General features: G+C 43.2%; 2 pseudogenes; both read right to left on the bottom strand.

The window, feature by feature from the left end:
* Positions 1–582: 582 nt before the first annotated feature.
* LOC118666783 lies at positions 583–1,514 on the bottom strand (annotated as a pseudogene).
* A 13,448-nt stretch (positions 1,515–14,962) lies between these two features.
* LOC118666782 lies at positions 14,963–17,203 on the bottom strand (annotated as a pseudogene).
* Between the last annotated feature and the right edge of the window lie 3,054 nt (positions 17,204–20,257).

Genomic DNA, 20,257 nt, shown 5'->3' with positions numbered 1-20,257 from the left:
GGCATTTCCTTTCTAGTATAGTATGAGGACAGTTGGATGTTGAAGGTGAGCAGGTCTCAACTACAAATGTGAGGACAAGAGATAAAGTTTAAAGCAATGCCAGGAGGGATAACTCAGGTAGCCACAATATGAGAAAGTTGACTCAACAAAAAGTAAATCCTCAACCTAGAGGCATTCACTCATTCATCTGTGTAAGGAATGTTAAAACCTGCAGAGAATGTAAGAGTTTATTTGAGTAAAAACTGATGACAATTGCCAGGAAACAAAATCCTAAATGTGTTGGGGCCCAGACCCAGCGAGTCCAGGGGTTCCCGAATGTGTGGACGGAGTCGGCGAAGAAGGAATGACATGGAGACAGCGTTCAGTTGATCATCATAGCCAGGTTCTCTCTTTATTCTCCTGTTATATCTGTATTTATACCATTTGATTGTAATCCTATCCATTCTATTCCAAAGGTTAGGGTGTTTGTTATCTCCATTCCAAGGTCACTATTCTACTGTAAGTTTAAAAAACAAAAACGCCCTAAAATATTCTTATAGCTGCTGTGGGAGTAGATCTTAGTCCTTCCACATGGAGAGATGACTTCATATTTGCAGGAGGCTCTTTGGACTAAACCTAAACTGAGTCCATTACTCATTTCCTCTCTGGCTCTTCTTGTGGCTTTTCTTAGATCTTTCAGGAGATTTTGAGTGGCTCCTGTGTCTATGACTACGGTGATGACCTGGGGACTCGAGTGGGATCTGTGCCGTCTATCTTGGGACCTGCTGTGGTGACATCTTGGACTCTTGCTCTGATGCCTCTCTTGGCGAGGGGAAGGGCTCCTCCTTTTTGGAGACTGATTCCACCTCCTGGGAGACCGGCTCCTACTTCTCCTGTAGCGCAGTGTGGGAGAGCGACGGGACTTGTCCAAGTCTCGGTAGCTTCTCCGGCGGTGATCAGGTGATGGTACTCTCTCCAACTTCTCATCCTCTTCTTCCTCTTCTTCAATGGACTCAACATCATCTATGTCCTCTTCTAGAGCGCTAACCCGAGGCTCCAATTGCTCAGCTTCCTCTAGCACATAGCGTTTCTGTAGCCAGGGCAGAATGATATCACAGACTCTCTCACTGTGTAGTAGTTCATCAATGAATTCATCTACGTGCATCAGTTCAAACACTCCATTTCGGTTCTGGCTCTTAATTTTTCTATGATCATTGTACAGAGGCTCCAAGTATTTGTAGCAATCAATTGCAGTGCCTGTCAGCCTCATATAAAGCACTCCCAACATGCGTACATACTTGAAATCTTCATTTTTTATAAACTCAACAATGATATCCTTCTCTGGTTGAATCTGAAGCACCACCGACAAACCTTAACTCCATGGCTTTATCAACAACAAGTTCAGCCGTAAGTCTAAAGCACTCCTCTTTCCAGTACTTGGACTCATAGATTCGAGTCCGAATAATCTTCTCCACCAGATACTATGGGTTGGTGCCGTGAATGCTGTGGGCATCCTTCACCGTGTGGTTCGCCATTTTAGAATGCTTTCAGTTCTATTTCTGTTGGGTCCTTTAGTGCATCATATCCTGGTTAAAAACACACACAAAACAGATACGCAGAAAGATGGAGGAAGTCTCCTTTAAATAGCTCACATTACCAGCTTGAAATCGGAAATGCTGCAGTGTAGGGAACTTCCTGCCGAGATAGAATCAAGAATAGCTAGGTTCTCTCTCTATTCTCCTGTTACATCTGTATTTATACCATTTGATTTTAATCCTGTCCATTCTATTCTGAAGGTGTTATCTCCATTCCAAGGTCACTACTCTACTCTACTGTTCTGTTAAGCTACAAGGAAGTAATTGAAGGAGGTTATCCTAAGTAAAGATTATGTAGCTTAAGTGTGATTGTTTGTAGTTAAGGTGGTTAACTACCCGCCTGGCACTTAGTTAAGGGGTTTTACTGATTTATTCCCTTCCTTAGTCCTGTTAATCCCTAACTCCAGGGAAAAATCCCCACCTGGGGAAGCAACCTTTTTTGGGGAGGTGGTCCTGGTTAAAACACATAGTGCTAAGAGCAGGAGCAAACATATGCCATATATGCCAGGTTCCTTGAAACATACGCTGTGCAGATGTTTCTTCCCTGTAGCGACTGTGTCAAGCAGCAAGGGTGGACCAGCTTCCAGCACAAATGCTCCAGAAAAGGACAGCTTTGCAGTTTCTTGTATACATTTGAAATTAAATAGTGAACATAAGGGAGGTTACATGAAGGTGGGAGAAGGCAAGGGGTGGAGTTAGATTTATAGGATAGTTAACAAGACTATGCAGTCTCTGGGAGTTTATTATTTCAAAGGTGTGTTGATATAGATGCAATGAACTGGGCTTGCTTAAGGCAAAGGTAAATTTTTCACTAAAAAAGTTATATGCCTGGGGCATGGTTACCACCATGACCTGACCATTAAGAAATTTATGGTCAAATTGTTGTGGGAATGGCACCAGGTGTCTGACCCATGGGGTCAGACCAAACCTGGGTTTAGCAACCTTGGTACTTGGGTTGTGGCCAGGAAAGAATTCAGAGGAAGACCCAAAACTGTAAGAGAACATTTATTGTGTAAATCACAGAGGTAGGAAAAAGTAATCCCTAGAAGAAATGGGCTTTGGAAACAAGTTATAGAGATAAAAGAAGGGCCCTTGGAGCTTGGGAGTGGGGAAGCTAATGGCAATGTGCCTGGTATAGGAAGGGTGTGCTTCCTGGAGGGAGAGCCCCCTGGATCCTCCATCCTAAGGGTGGAGACTTTAGGGGAGGTCCCAGGAAAAGATCTTAATAGAATAGTTAGAAATGTTCTAAGTGTGTCCTTTCAGGGTTGTGGTCTCCACTGATTGATTGGCCGGCACCAGGGTAGGGGGTCATTGTTCCATGTGGCTGGTTGTGACGTCAGCAGTGGTTGGTTTTGTTGCTTAACTGGGCCTGGCACTGAAAATACAACTGAGGCGTAGATGTTATCTCTAGGGAGGAAAGGTCAGGAATATGCTAGGGGAGAAAAAGTCACGTTGGTGGCAAGATCCCACCCTACAATGATTGTCCATTGCTAGGCACCTGGGGCTTTCCATCCTGGTGACCTTCTGTACCTGGCCCATTGTCCTTGCTCTGCTCATGTCTGTCTAAACTGCCTACAGCAAGATCACTCCATGAGGTTACTTTCTGTAGAACCCCCTTTTCATCCACACATTCATTCATTTTATGAATACTTGTTAAGCACTTACCACGTGACAGATGTTGAGCAACATGTTGGGAATGCACAGATAAATAAAAAGAGTTGTCCCTATCCTGAAAAGGAATGGGAAAGGTGGATGTACAAAAGATATAATGTAATGACGTACACTAAGTACTGAACAAGAGTTTAAAATGTTCTGAAAGTAATTGTTGGGGTTGGATCATGAGAGACATTTTTGCAAATGCTGTCTCCACTCCCATATAATTTTGTTTCATTCATTCAACAATCTTTATTGCATGTCTATTATGGGCCAGGTACAAGGAACAGGACAATTTCTGCTCTTGGAGAGGTTTCAATAGGGAGAGTTAGACAGTGCAATGATCGATCAATACATGAACAAGAAAAAATAGCAGGTAGTAATAAGTGCTAGGTATAAAATAGAAATAGGAAGGGAAGGCCTCTCTGAAGAGGTCACATTGCAGCTCACATCTGAATTAAGAGCAAGCCAGCAAACATGGAGGGAGTGAAGTGGGGAGGTGAAGAAGGGGATGAGGTGGGTTTGGGTAGATGGGAGGGCATGGAGAACATTCTAGGCAGAGGACACGCTGGTTGCAGACACTCTAAGGTGGGCCTGAGCTTAGCTGGTGGAAAACAAAGGCTGGAGCACAGTGAGGGAGGGGAAATCAGCCATGTGGCTGGTGAGCCGTAGTTGCCGACCACTGGTGTATGGGATGATGTTCCAACCAATTGAGCCATCTGGCCTTCGCTAGTCATAGGTTTTTAACTTTGTTAAGTCAATATCAAGGAGTGTGACTACCTGTTTATATGGTAAGAGTAGACTAAGTTTAGTTTTGTAAGAAATTGCCAGTGTGTATTCTAAAGTGGCTCTACCATTTTGCATTTACACAACAATGAATGAGAGTTCCTGTTGCTCCACATCCTCGCCAGCACTTAATGTTGTCAGTGTCTGGATTTTTGCCATTGCAATAGGTGTGTACATGATGTACTGGGTATCTCATTGTTTTAATTTGCATTTCTCAAATAACATGTGATATGGAGCATCTTTTCATGTGCTTACTTGCAATGTATATATACTCTTTGGTGAGGTGTCTGTTCAGGTTTTTGGCCTATTTATAATCAGATTGTTTGTTTGTTTTACAATGCAGTGGAAAAGGAAAATCAGCCAGATTTCTGTTTTATTCTGTGTGGTGGGAACCTACTTGAGGATTTTTAGGTGGGGAGTGGATGAGATTCGATTTACATTTCCAAATAACATTCTAGGGGCTTTTTAGAGAATGGATTGGGGTTGGAAGCAGGAAGAGCACCAGAAGCCTTTTGTATCAGCCCAAGACTAGGGACTGAGCAGTGTAGATGGCAGTAGTAGCAGCATTGAGAGGCAAGAGGATCTGGGTACTTGGTGGTGGAGAAGGTAAGACCTACTGTTGGAGCAGATGTGGGCTGTGAAGTAAAGACAAGCATCAAGGCTGACTCTGATCCCAAAAGCTCTTCTAATCAACCTCCTAACTTCTTGAATGTTTGTATCCCTCTTTTTCCCACCCCACTCTCTCCGATCTTACTATCTCTTTCCTCGAGCCCTGTTAGAAGCTGTCAGCTAATTTTTCTGGGCCTCTAGACTGTCCTCTCTTCTTCCATCCATCTCCATATTGCTGACTAAATGGTTTTTTTCAAACAGTGATTTTTTTCTAAGCATAGCTAATCGTATCACCCCCATCCTGAAAATTATTGAGTTCCTAAATGCTTTAGACCAAAAACCAAATTCCATAGGGATTGAGAAAGGAATTACAATGCTAGGTACTTTCCCCACATGGAACCCCCATTTAATCCCTCCTGGAATCCCATGAGGAAGTGATTATCCCTATTTAATGGGAAATAAACTGAAGCCAGGGGTGAAAGAATGTGCCCAGGTCACAGGGTCACCGAACTATTAAATGGCACATAAACCAGCGGCTTCTAAAAATGGCCATAACAGGGGCTGTTGTTGGGGAGTGGGGAGCCCCCCAGGGTGACATCTGAATATCCTGGGGAGTAGAGGAATTTTATTTTTTTAAATAGACTTTATTTTTAGAGCAGTTTTAGATTCACAGCAAAATTGAGTGGAAGGTACAGTGATTTCCCATACATCTCCTGTCCCTACACATGCACAGCCTCCCCATTACCTACCCCCCAGCAGACTGGTATATTTGTTGTATGTGATAAACCTCCAATAACACAGTATTATCACCCAGAGTCCACAGTTTACATTAGGGTTCACTCTTGGTGTTGTACATTCTATGGGTTTGGACAGATGTATATTGACATATGGCCATCATAAAGAGTAATTTGTTTGTTTTTTATTGTTGAGTTTTAAGAGGTGTTTTTTTTTGTGTGTGGATATTTTGAATAATAGTCCTTTATCAGGTGAGTCTTTTGCAAGTATTATCTCCCAGTCTGTGCCCTGACTGGGGATCGAACCTGCAACCTTGGCCTATCAGAATGATGCTCTAACCAACTGAGCTACCCAGCCAAGGAAGCTCAGTTTCTTTAAACTGTGTTTTCTTCTTCATAGCCAGACATGATAGAGTGGGCAAAAGGAACTGTTATAAATGACTTAGAGTAACTTGGTGGTACGGTGTGGGGGGAGGGGAAGCATTCCACTGTCCTATGATGAGCTCTCAGTCTTTGGGTGATCCTGTGTCCCTAGACTGTGACCTTCACAGGTGCCTCTCAGTTTTCCTTCCCTTAGGTGGGACAGGATGGTTAGAACGAGCTGGGGTTATGTGTTTCCTTTCCTTCACATGCAAGGCCAGAGGGGGCTGGAGTGGGTATTGCCCTTTCCCTGGGTCAGTTGGGCTCTGACAGAACCCCAGCAGGTTAAGCTCTGGTGAAGCAGTTTCTCCCGAGGGCACGGCCTGTTACGAAGAACACAGGGCTCTCTTGTAGTTATAAATGGTTCCTTTCCCTCTCTCCCTGCCAGAAGCGTGAAAGGGTGAGTGTGATGGAGCAAAAGCCTGATATTCATATTGAAGCCACTCCAGCTTCCAGCATTCCTGCCCCCCACCAAGTGCTAGTTCCTTACCAGGATAAAGTAATCCCGTGCAATTATTTCCATTGAGGTGTAAGGTCTGTGACAACCAAATCCACTAAGTGTTCCTAGTTTTTAGTGTTAAAAATACTGTTTTTGGACCTTACTGTAGGAAAAGTCTGGTGATTGGAACAGGGGTGGGGTTTATGGCAGGATTAAGCCTTGTGGGGGTTCAAGTAGGCAGTCATGCTACAGGTCTCACTATCTCAGAGTTGGCGGGAAGTCACAGGCTGTGACCAGGCACCATGCAAGGCCGGTGTTGTAATGTGCCCCGCGAATCACAGAAGGACGCCTCAAGAAGTTGAATTAAAGAGTCACATTTATTGCAATCCGGGACTATGAGGGGCCATTCCCCAAATCTCATAGTGATAAGATGGCCGCAACACCAGATTTCTATAGGCAAAGATCACAAAGGTATTGATTACATCCCAAGGTTTGGAATGAGGAAACTGATTTGCAAAAAGCAGTTTACAAAAGCAAAAGCAGCATGTTATCTAAATTATAGTTTTGGGTCTCCGGATCACTGAATTGACAGCAACACATTATCTAGAGCCCTCGGGTCTGGAATGAGGAACCTGGTTTGCAAAAAAGCGGTTTACAGAAGCAGAAGCAGTTTCATGTTATCTAAATTACAGTTTTTGGGTCTCCAGAACACTGAGTCAACAGGGACATGTTAACTAGAGCTCTCTGACCTTGAAATAACTGTGCTGTCCTTCCCAGGTAAAGGAAAATGTGCTTCCTAAGACCAGTATGACCACAACGAATGGGATAGTCACAGTACAATCCATAGGGTATTCAATCGAATGGGGTGATTTATATAATTCAGAAAATCAAAATAACTTTTCTATTGTTAAACAAAGCAAATAAGTACAGAAGCCAAACAGCAGTGTTAAAGTTAAACTATAGTTTCTACCTGAGATGACTGCTACCATACTTCCCCGGTAGTCTCTTTCCTCCTGCATTCCTGGAGAACTGTGCTTTTAAGCGAAACCAGACTTCTTCAACTTTGGCATCAGTGAAAGTTTGGGCTGGAGAACTGTGCGGTGGGGCTGTCCTGTGCATTGTCCCCTGCTGACAGCATCCCTGGCCCCTCTCCTCTGGATGCCAGTAATGCCTCCTCTGTCCCACCTCGTGACAACAGGAATATCTCCAGACATTGCCAAGTGCCCCTGCCCAGGTCAATCACACCTGATTGAGGACCACTGCAGTAAACAGACTCAAGATTCAACAGCAGCGTATGGAATTTTGTTTTTAATTTTATTACTGGGAAAACTGCTAGCTGGAGCATCTTTTGTGCTATTTGTTGGTAATTCCGCTTTTTTACTTTTATTTATTTCTCGCTTCCCTTTGTAGACAAAAGAGGCTACTTGCTAACCTGACAAGCTCAGGGAAGGCCTGCACGGCAGTCTAGCAAACTCAGAGACCTAAAGTAACCACAAAGGTAGTCTGAAATCAAAACTTGAACTAAAAGCAGTTATTGTGGGTAGCCACGTCCTAGGCTGGTATTTTCCTTGACAAGGTCAATCTTTATTACCTAAGCTTATAGTCTTTTTGCATCTACAATAACATAGACAACATATCTAGATAACATATCATTGAAATGTCAGGGTGACTTGTAACTTCCCTTTTTTTTTCTGGACCCCTCAGGGCACAACCAAATACCCTGGGCACCAGGACAGATACCACAAATTCCTTCATTATTATTGTTATCATGTTAATTGTTGCCTGTTAACTATCCCGTACCCACCTAAGTAAAAGAAGCATGTGTCTATCATTTTACTTTTTACCCAATCCCAGAGGTTTCCCTGCTTTGCTTTCTCCCGCCTCTCTAATCTATCACCAATGGATTTCATGTAACCCACTTACATCTCCTCTTTTGATTGAAATGTATAAAAATAGGTGGAAAAAACCACCATTCTCTGGAGCATTATCCCAATCTGTTGAGATTCTGCTTCCTGGCAATTGTCAGCAGTTTGGCTCAAATAAACTCACAAAAATTCTTTACAGGTTTGAATGGATTTACATTAACACTTTCTAGGTTCTTTGGTTGACCTAATAATTAAATTGATACAAGACAGCTTAACAGAAGAAAAACAATTTTAATTTTAGACCATCGTTGTTCATCCTATCCTGATGATATTTTTCCATTGATTTTTAGAAATAGTGGAAGGGGTGGGGAGAGACAGCCCCTTCCCCTTCCCTCCTGGGAGCCTACCAGGTATCCATATCACCCCCAGACAGGCTTAGGCAGAGGTTAAACTTCCCCCAAACCTTTCTGGCCATTACAGGAGAAAAGATGACATTGACCCAGTGGGGGCTAGGACCTGCCCAGGGCATGCCAGCACCTTTGAGTTTTTCATGAGCCATGGGATCCCTCTTTCCCTCTGATGGAAGCAGCTGGGATCCACATGATGGGTTAGTCTCTCTGCTTGACATCAGGGGCTTCAGAAAGTATTTCCAAAATATCTCCAGAAGCAAGTTACTTGGGAAGGATGACCCAACACACTACGGAGAAGCATGCCCCTTAGCCCTAACCTGGTCTTGGTGGGAAGGAGGGTGGGCCAGGCACAGCTGTGGAGGAAATTGCGTTACTGCAATTTGTTGCAGCGTGTTGATGGGAAACAGAGCGTGCGGGATGGGAGGGTCCCTGCTGAAAACGAATGCCGTGGGGCTGTGGCTGGTTTCTGTTATACAGGTGATGTTGCTGATACGTGACGCAGATTCATGCGTAGTTAATGTTTCGTTGTATGAGGATAGGGGGTTTGCTTTTGGAGATTATTGCATCATAGATAATCCTCTTGTCTAAACTCCTCATTTACTACTGATGGGAACAGAGGCTTAGAGGGAGTAGATGATGCTCTGGGATTTCAAGCCGGGGAGATGCTGAGAGAGATTGAGAACCCAGAGACGCTGTGAGACACGAAGGAGGAGCCCTGAGCAAGTCACTTCAGCAACCCGGGCCTCAGTTTCCCCGTCTTACAAATGTTACGCTGGGGGTTCCCATCTCAGATACCAGCTCTAACATCCCACAGTCCTATATTTCTTCATTGTACATGCTTGGGTTTTTCCATTTTTCTAAAACACAATCGTTTGAGATTCCTTAAAATCAAATGCTGCCAACCAGCATTACTTCCATCTTCACATAATAAAAAATGGATAATTCTTTGATTGATTTAAAAAATGATCCGTTATATAACAAGCCCGAAAGTCAAAACGTGCAATGCAATGCACCCAATTATTTATGAAACTATCAATTAAGAAAAAAACCCCTACTAATATTTGGGTCCCTTTCTTCATGAAATAGAAATGTAAATATTTTGTCTGATAACTTTGAGTTAGTGTTGTGGTAAAAGCCAGTGTAAAGTACGGCACATATAGTTCACCCAAATAGGTGTGTAACACATGCACATTTATATGAGTTGATAAAATATGCACAGGAAAATGCACACAATCAGTGCATGTTGGAAAGAGAGTTTCAAAGACAAGGCAGTCCTCGGGCTCTCTTATTATGTGTTTTCCCTCATGTTTTGTGGCACTACAGATTCATTGTCATACACAGCATTCTTTTGTAACTTAAATCAATTGTAAAGATCTTCAAAGGAGGTTCTGTTAGTTTCCTGGGCCACCCAGTTCAGGACTGTAACGATTTTGCCCATTAAAAGGTCTTCTTTGTGTCCATCTTCCTAAATTTCTCACGCTGCAGGGTCACCTGGACTGTTAGGGCAGCTGAGGCTAATTTGGCCCGGCTCACTGCACGGGCTGGTGCTCAGGGCTGCTGAGGACCAGGAAGGCCTTAAGACTGCAGCATCCAGCAGCAGGCCTTGGATGCCGAGGAATCAGCCCGATTTCCGGAAAACTGTGGGAGGAAGGTCAGTACCAAGCATATGGGAATAGGGGCGATGCTGGTGAGATGGAGGGCATGGCTGAAGACCATGTAGAGACCCCCAACTAAGCCTTTGGTTGGATCCACAGGAGCCCAGAAGGCAACCACTGTGTGACTTTGGGAAGTCCTCTCCCTCTCTCCGATTTCTCATCTGTAAGATGACAAAGTTGGGGTAGGGCGTTTCTGAGAGTTGTTCCACGATGGGCGATCTGAGTTGATTTTGTGGGGGCTGGGATGGGCATTTGGTTAAAATCATGCCTTTTTTCTATTATCTGCTGGTTTCTCCTGCTCTATCTGTGAGAGATGGGATTTTAGCAATTGGCTGTGCATGAGATGTAAGGAGGTGAAGAAACCAAGGCATAGACAAGGCTCATGGTTATTTAGAGTGTCTTCAATGCACCATGGATATAGCAGTGAACGCACAGGCAAGCTGCCGGCATTGGTGCTGAAGGAGTGCGTGCGTGTGTGTGTGTGTGTGTGCATGTGCTGGCATGCTTGCTCAGAGTACGTCCGCAGGCTAAGCAAGAAATCCTCAGTAATACCTCTGAGGCCAAGAGTGAGGAGATTAACGTTCCATTGCGGAGCATTTGGAACGTATGAGCTTTGTATCAGGTGCATGTACTTCCATGAATACAAATAGCATAGTTTTAAGAAGGCAAGAGCCATGCACACCTGCTGCTCCATCCTGCCCTCTGTGTTTAACCCGGTGAAAGCAGAGCTGTGATGACCGAGAGCAGCCACGTGGTGGCAGTGTTTCACTTTGATCAGCCCAAGTAACCATGGGCTTGGTTTTGATGAATTTCCCACTGCGGATTTCAGGGCCCCTCCCTCTAGGTTCAATACGGGCTTCAAGTTAAGACGCAAAATAGGATCCTGAGTAGAAAATAACGGCTGTAACAGATATCCTCTGGCTCCTCCCTGTCTTCTCTATTAGAACATCTCCCCGCCGAGAGCTCCTTAGCTGCGGCAAGGGGTCATTATTATAAAGACGGAATCAGAGAGCTCAGCGGGGACATAGGGCGGGGAAGCAAAAAGGGAGGCTGCATCAACCAGGCAAGGGTGCTGGGGAAGGTTCTGGCCCTCCAGAACCGAAGATAATGACTGGCTTTTTTCTTCCACCTGCCAGCTGGAGCCCCCAGGGCCTTTTCTTGCTGAGGGGTCTCTCAGGTGGGCAACATCTTCCACCAAAGAATCGCAGAGGGCGAGGTTGTGAAAAATGAGGGGAAGTGAACTTGGGCAGGTGACAGGACTCTTCTAGGCCAAATTCCTCTTCGGTGAAATTGGGATGCTGATCCACTTTGGAGGATCCAGGGGCCCCAGTTCAGGGCTGCCCTACTTTCACTGGGAAATCAATTAAACATCCAGACCCCCGGGGGCGCTGCCCCGGCTCGGTCTGCTCTGTGGGTCTCGTTGGATCCCTGGAGTTCGCATGCGTAACATGCTCCCAGGAGAACGGTTAGGGGCGCAGTCCACTGTCTGGGAATGCTTTTTTTTTGGTTCCTTCCAGTGAGAAACTGTGATTGTGGAAGTGATAACCGTGTGTGAAGCAATGCCTTGGAATCTACTCCTTTAAGCAACTGAGATCTGTCTGCATTCGTTTCCTCGAGCTGCTGTAGGGCCTTCTGGGGGCAGGAAGCGGCTTCCACGCCTGGTGAGGCCCGTTCTTCCTCCAATCCAGGCTTTACCACTGACGAGGGTGGTGGGCCTCACCTCATAACCACAGGATCTCAGCTTTAGATTTTTAAATTCTTTTTATTATAAAAAAATGTATGCACAAAAGTAAAGAGAATAGCATTATGAGTCCTTATTCCCTAGATTTGGTAATAATTACAGTTTCGCTATAGTTGTTTCACCTACTCACACTTTTTTTTGGGTTTGTCTCCCATAAGATATTTTCAAGCAAAATCCGAGCATCTGGTCATTTCTCCCCAATACGAAGCATTTTCTTCTTAATTTCTATGCTATTATTACATGTTAATAATAAACTTCTAGGTATTATCTAATTCCTGGTCCATACTCAAATTTCTCCACTATTGTCTCAAAAATGACTTTTTACCTTTAGCTTGAGGTCTAGACTTTGATGTCTTAATCTCATATCTTCTAACACATGCAGTTGCAGGGACACGTTGATGGGCTCCTTAAAATACAGTACAACTTTCTAGTCCCAGACAAACACAGAGCCCCAGTGAAGTAGAGATTCTCACAGGTTCAGAGTTGGAGGGGCCTTGGAGATCACTCAGCTCCCTCCTCCCCAGTGCTGGGGCCCTTCACAGGGCAAGGCTTGTGGTTCATTCAGTGATCCCTCAAACTCTTTTAGGGTCCCCCATGGAGAGAGTGTGGATTTGGAATAGAAGAGACTCACTGGTTATTTGACTGAGTGAATTACTTACCTTCTTTGAGGCCAGGACACTCTAGCATTGAAAGGTAGAGTAGAAGTTTGCTTGGCAGATCTCCATTTAACCATCTCTCCAGCTTGGCCCACTCTGTCCACTCTGTGAGCTGACAGGTGTCCATGGCATACTGTTCAGGCGTGGCTGGAGATGTTCATGGAATTACCCAGGGACACATCCAGCAGTTGAGGGGCAGGCCGTCCCAAAGGCTGTCATATTCTCTCTCAAACTAGTCCATGCCAGCTCTACTCAATACTATATTCACATAATCGAATCTAACATTATGTAAATTGAGGAAATATGGATGTCAAAGAAAACAGTTATTTCCATCTGCTCTGAAATGGTTGAATGCAAAGTAAAGACAGAACAGGTGACTTGATAAAAAACTGATTCCCTCCCCCCAATTTTATTGAGATGTAGTTAACATATACCAGTGTGTAAGTTTAAGGTGCACACATGATGATTTGATATATGTACATATATGAAATGATTATCACAATTAGGTAGTTAATGCACCCATCAACTCATGTAGTTATGATTTTGTTTTGTGGTGAGAACTCTCTTAGCAACTTTCAAATACACAAGATAGTCTTTTAAAATTTTTTATTCTTTATTGATTAAGGTATTACATATGTCTCCTTTTCCCCCCATTGGCAACCCCCCTCAGCACATGCCCTCACCCATCTTGTGTCTGTGTCCATTGATTATGCTTATATGCATGCATACAAGCCCTTTGGTTGACCTCTACATCTTCCTGCCTTCCCTCTGAGGTTTGACAGTCTGTTCAATGCTTCTCTGTCTCTGAATCTATTTTTGTTCATCAGTTTATGTTGTTCATTATATTCCACAAATGAGTGAGATCATGTGATATTTATCTTTCTCTGACTGGCTTATTTCACTTTGCATAATGCTCTCCAGTTCCATCCATGCTATTGCAAATTGCGAATGATAAGAATTCCTTTTTTTTTTTACCGCAGCGTAGTATTCCACTGTGTAAATGTAGCACAGTTTTTTAATCCACTCATCTGCTGAAGGGCATTTAGGCTGTTTACAAATCTTAGCTATGGTGAATTTGCTGCTGTGAACATAGGGGTGCATATATCCTTTCTGATTGGTATTTCTGATTTCTTGGGATATATTCCTAGAAGTGGGATTATTGGGTCAAATGGAAGTTCCATTTTTAATTTTTTGAGGAAACTCCATACTGTTCTTCACAGTGGCTGCCCCAGTCTGCATTCCCACCAGCAGTGCACAAGGGTTCCTTTTTCTCCACATCCTCGCCAGCACTTGTCGTTTGTTGATTTGTTGATGATACCATTCTGATAGGTGTGAGATGGTATCTCATTGTCATTTTGATTTGCATCTCTCGGATGATTAGTGACTTTGAGCATGTTTTCACATGTCTCTTGGCCTTCTGTATGTCCTCTTTCAAAAAGTGACAATATGGTATTATTAACTATAGTCCCCATGCTGTGCATTGCATCCCCAGGACTTAAATATGTTACAACTGGAAATTTGTACACATTGACCAACATCTCCCCATTTCTTCCACCCCCTGGCAACTACCATTCTACTTTTTGCTTCTGTGAGGTCAACTTTTTAAAGATTCTACATATAAATGAAATCTCTTAGTATTTGTTTTTCCCTGCCCTACTTATTTCACTTAGTATAACACCCTCTAGGTATATCCATGTTGTCACAAATGGCAGGATTTCCTTTTTAATGGCTGAATAATATTCCATTGTACATATTATACACCACGTTTTTTTTAAGGTTGTAAAAAATACTTTATGAAGCCTTAAGAAGTATTAAGTATAATTAAACTGTAACCAGAGTTAGATACAATTCCAAAATAAAAGTTATTGTAGGTGACACCATGAAATTTCCTAATACTTGATTTTAATACATTGCCCTAATTTTCTAAAACAAGCCAGAGGAACCAATATTTATACTAGATGAAATATTTATGAAAAATCTGGCATCAGGTATAATATATATTATATATATACATATATACATATATATATATATATATATATATATATATATATATATATATCTCCCAAGATTATATGAACTAAGAAGCATGATGTATCTCAATAGCAGTACTAGAGTACAGAGTTTGAGACTGGCATTTATAAATGCTTTTCAAAGCCTGGGGTTTGGAAAAGGAGCAGATATGATGTTTTCAAAACCTGAAGTTTTTCTCAGGACTAAAGTCAAAATTGTAACTGCCACAAAAGAGGAAAAGGAGAAGTGTTTCTCACTTTAATTGTTCATCTGCATTGGAAATCCAGTATCCCTGAGACAGGAACCACTGCACTAAGAAGGGAGTAAGTAAGTTCTCCCAAAGGAAGGCTGTTGCTTAATCACGCCCACTGCCCTGGCTATCATGTGTAAACTTTGCATTTTCCAACCTAATGCTTGGCAGCACCAAGATGTTTCAGTAATGGTTCATCGTAAACCCAACATTCTCCATCTTCATGTCCCATTGACTTTCCTTCTCCTTCCTCTCTTGGGCTTTAGCTCTTTGTCTTTTTTCAAGACTATGTTTTCAGTTGCTAAATCACCATCTCTGATTTTTAAGTTGGAAGTAACATCCTTCCAAAGGCAGCGAGGTTCACACTCATTCTGATCTTCCAACTGTCTCACTTTCTTCTTGATTATAGGCAACTTCTTAGTATCTATAAAAATTGCATTTCCCCCTGTTGCATATTTTGCCTACATGACAACATTCCATTCCCCTTTAATTGAACAAAAGGACTTCTTCTCATTTGGAGAACAAAATCTCAGCAGTAATTCTGTGCTTCTTGCCCAGAAATCTTACAAAGATTTCACGTGGACGACAGTATTTGCACGATAGCCAGTTTGGAACAATTACTATTGCATTCTCCACCTAGTTCCACTCAGGGCACTGTGAGGATAGACCTTCCATAACCACTGGGGAAGGTGAAAATGTTATGGTTGTCACGGTCTAGGCATGAGACACAGCCCTGCCCTATGCTGTGGACCCCAATTGACATTCCCAGGAATTTTGATTTGGTCCAGATATGAGCACTGAATTGTATCTTCTTGTTAAAACACTCAGCATAAAAGGCTGAAATGGGTGGAGGATGGGAAACTTGCTCACACAGGAATGTTACACTGTTTTTGGAACCCCCGGGAATGGTCCTTCTGAAACTATCTCTGTGTTCTCTTCGGTATCATTTGGTAATGTCCAGTGACACTGAAAGATCTTGCCCAAAATGGGGTTGTATGGCTTTTTGGCAACCGATCCTCTCCTTCCTGTATGAAAGGCTGCGAGGTACTATTTCACAACCTGAACCACTCAGTCTCTGGCGTCCTTTTGGTCACTAATGCTCACAAACAGGTCTGGGTGTGCAAAAAAGTCTGCATACATTTCTAAAAGATCTTCTTTCAAGAATAAATGTTGGATGAACTACCTTAGTAAGATCCATTCCAAGCCTAACATGTGACAAGAAATGCATGATAACACCCTTGTGCTTTTCCACCTGCCCCGCCTCCCCTTCATCATCTCTTTCATCATAGGAGCTGAGAAGGTCAGCATCACTTGTTCCATTGAACATGGAAGAATTAATGGATTCTGCGCTATCTAGATACTTTAGACTATTTCCTGAGCTAGTATGGGTTAAGACAGAAGCAAATCCAGAGGAATCTATTAAGCACTTTGGGGATGAGCCACTTTGATGAAATTCATCAGGGTCATAGAATTCATCTTCACCTCTAGAATAAGAGAACTCTGGACTGTACTTGGAGACAAGCTGACTTAGCTTGGAGAAGTTAGACTGCTCCTAGGTGGTGAGTGCCCACTGCCTGTCCTATTTGGTGTTGGAGTCTGATGATGTCCCAAGGTGGCGAATACAGGTCCAACTGGTAGGGAAGATGGATGCTGCTCTGACTTACACAACTGACGGGGTTCTGGAGGTAAGGCAGTCTGAGGAGGCATTGTGTTGATCACAGGTTCCAAGGGACTAGGTTGATATATTGCCTCTCCAGGATTCATAGTACTTATAATTCCATCTGCATGATTCTCTGCATTACATCCGTCTTTAGCAATCTGTAGCAACACAGCGCAGCCTTTAATGGATTCTACCATGCTATTCGTTGTCTGAGTGTTTCCATTTTCTTTCTCTGTTCATCATCTTTGCAGTTTTGAAGTTTGTCATTAAAAATTTTTAATTGTTCTATCAAGATATGCAGGCAAGCCTCAGCCTTTGTGATTTTCTTATCAAAGTCTTAGACACTTGGAACAAATTCTGAATCCAGACCTCGACGATGAGGAGCGTGTTGAAGAACTGTTTCTTCTAAGGCACGGATCCACTTCTCTCGCTCATCAGCATCATGAGCCTGGAAATGGAAGGTTTTCTGCTCAACAGCTATCGTGAAGTTGCTGTCGTCCTCATCGTCTAATCGCAGCTTCTCTGAGTCTCTCACACAGCCTTGACGAGAGCCTCTCAACATTTTGTCCTTGGACATGTAGTAGGAGAGCAGCCCTGCGTTGTAGTCCAGCATGAACCAAAGTACTGCCAGCCCTTCATTATGTTAGTCCAGATGCTCAGCGGCCCATCCATGCTGGACGTCATCTTGGGAGCCGCCAATGACAACAAAGGGCATGACGTCACTTGCCTAGAAGGCATTAATCAAGCTGGGGCGGGGGCGGGGCTGGAAATGGGGCTGAGCTAGGGGCTGCTGCTTCAGGTGGACACACCCACTCTGGCCCCTCAGCAATCATCCTCAGACATGCTTTCTTTGGTCGCCTATTGTGTGTAGAACTCCCTGCCATTGGCAACAGCATGGAGGGACCTGGAAAGCATTATGCTGAATAAAATAAGCCAGTCAGAGAAAGCTAAGTATCACATGATCTCACTCATATGTGGAAGCTAATGAGCAACAAACTGATGAACAAAAATAGATCTAAAGACAAAGAAGCATCCACCAGACTCACTACATTTTTTTTATCCATTCATCCATCAATGCACATGGGTTGTTTCCATGTCTTGGTTGAGGTGAATAATGCTACAATGAACATGGGGGTGCAGATATCTCTTCAAGGTATCAATTTCATTTCCTTTGGATATATCCCCAGAAGTGGAATTACTGGATGATATGGTAAAAACTAGCTTTTGAATTAGGCGTAGAGAAGATGGTTGTAAAGATCTGGGGAAAATCATAGAAACCTGGAAAAAGTCTCCAACTCAGATGCTTCTTAAGAGAGTTTAAGTTCTCACTCTACTTCTAAGAAATGGAAACTGGTAACCTTGATACATAGACGTATATTTTTAAAAATAAAGACCAGGTGGATCCAATAAGCAGTTTTCCCCTGAAGAAGGCCTTGGGTCAACACCACAGTTGTGGAATGGAAGGACACTCATATGTATTAAGTTAAAATTAAAATTTTAAGGCATGGTTGTATCATCTTTTATGACTCCCTACTTTAACTTAAAAAAATCAATTAACCACCCATATACAGGTGGATAGTGTTGGATATGAGGATCCTGAATTAATAATAAAAGCTTATTTCAGAGGATGAATGTGAGGAAGAAATGAGATTACATAAATCCTCCAGTCCAGTGTTTGGCACACAGCAGGCAAGCAGCGCATACAAATTCTCATGTCATCTGCTTCTTTCCAAGGATAAGGAACCACAATTTCCTGAGTCAGCCGATTCCATTTCTTAATAGCTCTAGGTTGTGAGAAATTCTCCTTAAGCCTCTTTTTAATTTCTATCTGTTAGCCCTAGTTTTATTTTTGGGGTGTACAGAATCAATGGCAATTCTATACATATTTGAAGAAAACTGTTTTGTCCCCCAGGAGCCTTTTCTTCTCTATAACCAACCCTCATTCTTTTGTTTTTAGTTGTTCTTCAGATGATATATTTTCTTTTTCTTTTTTAAATCCTCACCTGAGGATATTTTTCCATTGATTTTAGAGAGAGTGGAAGAGAGAAGGAAAGACAGAGAGAAACATCGATGTGAGAGAAACACATCGATTGGTTGCCTCCTGCATGCTCCCTGACCAGGGCCCGGGCTGGGGAGGAGCCTGCAGCCAAGGTATGCGCCCTTGACCGGAATTGTACCCAGGATGCTTGGATCCACTGAGCCTAAGCAACAAGGATAGATGATATATTTTCAAGATTCTTCCTCATTATTTTATCCATTAGATCCAGTGACCCCCTCTGGGCCCACTCCATATGACCCATGTTAGACCCCAGATGAATGTGACATTCTATCCGTGGCACCATGGAATTACTCCCCATTTCATCTTTATTCTGGACACTCCCTTCCAATGAGGCCATCTGTCACCGCACAAGTGTTTTGACAGGGTCAAATGTTGCCTTTTACAGGCCTTGTTTCCAACTAAAACTTTCAAGTCTTGTCCTTAGAGACTGCTGTGAGCCAGGCCTTTTCCACCCTGAAATTGTACACTTTATTTTTTTCAGCCTGTATGTGGGAATTTGTATGAATTACATTTCATGTTGTTGGTTTCTGGCTTAGTATGTAGATATGGCAATATGATTCAGGTCATCATCATATCAACATTTCCCCCAGCTTGGTGTTGTGAGTGGATTTGGTAAGCAGGGCTCCTAGGTCTTTCCTTAACCTGCTGGTAAATATATTGGACAGGAAGGGGGATGGGACACAGCCATGTGACATGTTACAAGAAGTCCTTCTTTCTCCCCAATCCATTTAACATTCAAATTAACTAATGTTTACTAAGCCATACACACTAGGCATAGTTCTAAATGCTGGAGATACAGCAGTGGACAAAACAAACACATATCTTATCTTTATGAAGGTTACTAGAGGCCTGGTGCATAAAATTCATGCACTGGGGGTGGGGGGAGTCCCTCATCCCAATTGCAGCAGGGTGCAGGCCAGGCTGAAGGACCCCACCGGTGCACAATTGGGGCCAGGGAGGCACACCGCGGGGTTCTAGGGCGTGTCTGGTCCATCTTAGTCCAGATCAGCCGGACCCCAGCAGCAAGCTAACTTACCGGTTGGAGCGTCTGCCCCCTGGTGGTCAGTGCATGCCATAGAAACTGGTCGACAGGTCGACTATCTGCCCCTGGTGGTCAGTGCACCTCATAGCAAGTGGTTGAGCGGCCTTAGCATATCATTAGCATATTACGCTTTGATTGGTTGAATGGCTGACCGGACGACCAGACACTTAGCATATTAGGCTTTTATTATATAGCATATTTCAGTGAATATCATTTTGGCTAATAATTCTGCCCTCATCATATATATTTCTTTGTCCTTATTTAAGTCAGCTCACATTTATTCACTATAATAATTTATTGAGTAGTTATGTGTTTTGCTCTTCATGGATATAATAGGTATGAACTGATGTAGAACAAAAACATAGGATCAGGGGTCCCCTCTTCTTTCTGGATTATCCACCGACCTTTGGAAATATTTGCAGTCTAAAAGGAAATTTCTCCAAACTTCCATTTTCAAGTGGGGATAAAGTCCAGCGTTGGTCAGTTCTCTGTAGTGGCTGTTTCTTGACACTTGGGGGCGCTGCTAAACACAGATTGTGCCCCTGCTGTTTAATGGGGTACCTACCCCATCACCCAGTACAAGAAGTTGGTGCACTTCAGAGCGAGGTGATTTTCCTCCAGTAGAGCCTCATTCAGTCCAGAGAGCACCCCAGTGGGTTGGTTCTCTGAGGCAGTTCCTAGTTCTCAATTG

Source organism: Myotis myotis, unplaced genomic scaffold (genome assembly GCF_014108235.1).
Source record: "Myotis myotis isolate mMyoMyo1 unplaced genomic scaffold, mMyoMyo1.p scaffold_m19_p_12, whole genome shotgun sequence".
In the NCBI taxonomy this organism is placed as follows: domain Eukaryota; kingdom Metazoa; phylum Chordata; class Mammalia; order Chiroptera; family Vespertilionidae; genus Myotis; species Myotis myotis.
This window is presented reverse-complemented; position numbering and strand designations above follow the sequence as displayed.